Source organism: Oryctolagus cuniculus, chromosome 7, assembly GCF_051225735.1.
Source record: "Oryctolagus cuniculus isolate XC-2025 breed Fujian yellow rabbit chromosome 7, ASM5122573v1, whole genome shotgun sequence".
In the NCBI taxonomy this organism is placed as follows: Eukaryota; Metazoa; Chordata; class Mammalia; order Lagomorpha; family Leporidae; genus Oryctolagus; species Oryctolagus cuniculus.
The window spans coordinates 56864960-56868918 of NC_142873.1; the positions used below are offsets into that span (position 1 = coordinate 56864960).

Sequence of the window (3959 nt, forward strand, 5' to 3'; positions counted from 1 at the left end):
TATATTCTTCAAGAACATTTCAATGCTGATGGCCTCATATAGCCTACCTCTAAATGTGGGCGTGTTGGGTGCATTAACAAATAAATGCTTGCTTGTTTGACTAAACAGACTTGGTTAATAAACATTCCTTGTCTAACAAGTATTTGTTTACTGCATTGCCTAGAGAAATATAGGCCCTTGTGAAAGTGAAGTTTTTTCAGAAGTAACATATAAACAAATACTTATATAGGTTCCTATGTGATGTAAAATCAGCATTCTAAGTTGCAGATGACAGAATCTATGCTAGCTGGTTTAAGCAGAAAATCAAGTCATTAAAGAATATTAGATGAGTCAGAGTCTCGAGTAAAGCCAGAGAATGGGTTCAGAGGCTACACCATTAGCAGCAATGGCCCAGTGGCTTAAGCCACCACCTGTGACACCAGCATCCCATATGAGCACAGATTCAAGGCCCCACTGCTTCACTTCTGATCCAGCTCCCAGCTAATGCACCTGGGAAAGCACCAGAAGATGGCCCAAGTGCTTGGGCCCTTTGCACCCACATGGGAGACCCCAGTGGAGTTCCAGGCTCCTGGCTTCAACCTGGCGTGGCCCCAGCCACTGGGGGCCATTTGGGGAATTAACCAGAGGATGGAAGCTCTCTCTCTCTCCCCTCCCTGTAACTATGCCTTTCAAATAAATCTTAAAAAGAAGTCCCACCACTGCTTTCCCTGGAAAACCAAAAGCTCCACTCATCAAAAGGTAGATTCTGATTTCTACCACCATTCACTTTTTTAAAATCAATTTATTTATTTGAAAGTCAGAGTTACACAGAGAGAGGAGAGGCAGAGAGAAAGAGAGAGAGAGAGGTCTTCCATCCGCTGGTTCACTCCCCAATTGGCTGCAACAGCCGGAGCTGTGCCGATCAGAAGCCAGCAGTCAGGAGCTTTCTCTGGGTATCCCACAAGGGTGCAGGGCCCAAGCACTTGGGCCATCCTCCACTGCTTTCCCAGGCCACAGCAGAGAGCTGGATCAGAAGTGGAGCAGCCACGTCTCGAACCGGCGCCCATATGGGATGCCGGTGCTTCAGGCTAGGGTGTTATCCCGCTGCACCACAGCATTGGCCACCCCATTATTCACTTTTGAGTCAGAGCCTCATTTGGTCCAGTGTTCGGAGCTTCATATGTCTGAACATAATCTGCACGAGAGTAGGGGAGTAGGGCCTGTGCTAGGAACTGAATGGCTGTATCCGCCCCAGGTTCATTCACACGTTGAAGCTTAGATCCTCCATGTGATGGTGTTCAGAAGTGAGGCACTGAGGAGTTAATTAGGTCCTAAGGGTGGAGACCTCATTATTGGGGTGAGCAACCTTATAAAAAGAGGACACAGAAATCTATCCATGCATTATCGATCTTTTTATCTATCTATCTATCTATCGTCTATCTACCTACCTATCTACCTATCTATCTTGTCTATCATCTATCTGTCTCTCCCACTCCCCTTCTGCTCTCTCTTTATCTTTCCTCCTGCCTGCCTTGAAGACACAGTGAGATGACAGCCACCTGCACACCAGGCCACTCTCACTGGACACCGATCTGCAGGTGCCGTGGTCTTGGGCTCCACAGGCTCTGGAACGGTGAGAAATGAATGTCTGCTGGTAAATCCCCCAGTCTATGTTCTTCCGTGCTGAGACAGCCCAGCACAGGTGGCGGACTCTGAGCAGGACTAAGGGCATTTGCATATGGAGGTGACCAGGAGCAGGGTGTTGGGGCTGTAGAGGAGGGAGAAGGATGTTCACAAGGGGCTGGGGACATCAGAGTGTGAAAGGGTAGGACAGTTTTGGTGTAGGAGTGAGGAGTTGCAGAGCCTGGCCATGGTGAAGCGCCCATCCCACAGAGGGCAGCTGCAGCAGGTTTCAAGTCAGAAAGCCTGACGGGGGCGCAGCAATGGGAGATGGCAACAAACAAGGAAATGGATCAAGCAAGTAAGTCACTATTCAGAATAACGTGCTAGCTTCTCGCTGCTGGAGACAGGAGTTACAAATAGGAAAAGGGGCAGACGGAAATGAACACTGTGCTTTGAGACTGGAATTGGAGGTGCTGGTGTGCATCTGTGGTTTTCAAAATAAGACAGTTGATAGAGAAGCAGCAGCTGTGTCTTAAATGCGTGAGCACACACCTGTGTGCATGTGAGCATGGACCTGTTTTCTCCACTCTGCCCCCTGAGAAAGCAGCAAGGCCTCACCTGCAGCACACACACAGGACAGTCTAAATTCCATTCTCAAGTAAAAACGAATAGGACTCCTTAGAGAGCGGGCTAATTTCATGATGCCTTAGGCGTTCAGGCCATCTTGACAAAATACCACAGACTGGGTGGCTTCAACGGCATCAATTTACTTGCTCCCAGTTCTGGAGGCTACAAGCCCAAGATCAAGGTGTTGGCTGATTCAGTGGCTCTCTTCTTGGCTGCAGACAGCTGCCTTCTCACTGTCCTGAGAGAGAGAGAGAGAGAGAGAGAGAGAGAGAGAGCATTTAAATTTAATTATCTCCTTACAAGTCCTATCTCCAAATATAGGCTCCATGAGGGTTAAGACTTCAACATACAAATTTTGGGGGACACAGGTCAGTCCATAGCATAAGACTGGGGAAGGCAATGTACAAGATAAGCCTAGGACAACTTATTTTTGCAAAAAGTAAGAAAGTGCTCAAAGAATGATGTAGATGTACCCTCCCCCCAATAAAAGACATAAAACCTAGTTTGAAAAGGATCACATCCTGGGGGTTAACTAGGAAAAACTGCTGTAGTATCAGTTGCCACTGTTAGGTAACTCACAGCATCTCTGGGAGAACCAGAAATTCCATCTCCAAAGGTGTGTGCCTGGGAGCAGCCCCTGCCTTCCTCCCCCACCTGCCCTCCTCTTCACTTCACAACCAAACGTTCTGCAAACACTTCCACGCTGGCCTCCTACCTTCCTTTCCCGTGACTCTCGGTCCCCACGTTCTACTGACACTGACCTTCGCCACGATCACGTTTGCCCTCCTAGCTGTCAACTGCATGGACTCTTCCATTGCCACCCCCGAAGTCTCTGCAGCTCTGAGACCATTGCTCTTGTCCTTCCCAACACCCCGTCCTCACTTGGCTCCCTTAGCCCACGGCCCATGCCCTCACTCCTCCTCCTGCCTCTCTGGCCGGCACTACTTACTCCCCTCTGTGGGGAGCAACTCGGACTAGACTAAGTTACTGGAATTAAGACTTATTCTATGCATCTGCTCTCCCACAATATGGCGCTGGGAGAGGAGTAAACAGCTTCTACACAGCTGCCTCCAGTTCAACCACTAAACTGTAGGACCTGCTCCTGATTGGAGGAGAGCAGCGTACTCGGCGTGTGGGTAGCAGAGTTGGGATTGGTGGAAGAGGACTATAAAGGAGGAGAGAGACAACATGCACCAGGAACATCTAAGGGGAACATCTGAGCAGCCCCCAAGAGAGCCGGCCGGCAGTGTGCCGCTCCCCCGCGGAAGTGGGGAAAGTGGCAGGGGGAGCCGCCCTTCCACGGAGGTGGAAGGGTCGGTAGCCAACCCGGGAAGAACCAGCAGCAAACCCGGGAAGGGCCGAGCAGACAAAAGAACAGTGCAGGGTCCTGTGTCGTTCCTCTGCGAAGAGGGGGAGCGACACCCCTCCATGGGTTTGTCTTCCTCACCCAGCTCATACAGGCTGCTGCTGCACCCAGACTCGTTCTGTCACTCTCCTCTCCTGTCAGGGTGCACATCTTCCTAGGCCACACCCTTCCTTGCTGGGCATCCAGTTCATTGGCTTCAGCTCCAACTCACACACTGTTGGCTCCTAAGTCTACATCTCCAGCTCAGATCGTCCTGAGTTTCTGACCCATATCCAGTGTCCAGTTGTCACCTGACACTGCCACCAAGATTGCCTCCAAACATACTGTTTGGTTACAAATGACAGAAGATCTAAAAGGGGGCTTT

At 50.1% G+C, this 3959-nt stretch overlaps 1 long non-coding RNA gene across 1 annotated transcript; it reads right to left on the bottom strand.

The window, feature by feature from the left end:
- Positions 1–2350: 2350 nt before the first annotated feature.
- On the bottom strand, positions 2351–3259 carry LOC149125576 (uncharacterized). The gene is made up of 2 exons (XR_016210718.1): positions 2991–3259; positions 2351–2467 (listed from the first exon to the last, which is right to left on the bottom strand). It is a non-coding gene; the product is annotated as an uncharacterized LOC149125576 (long non-coding RNA).
- Between the last annotated feature and the right edge of the window lie 700 nt (positions 3260–3959).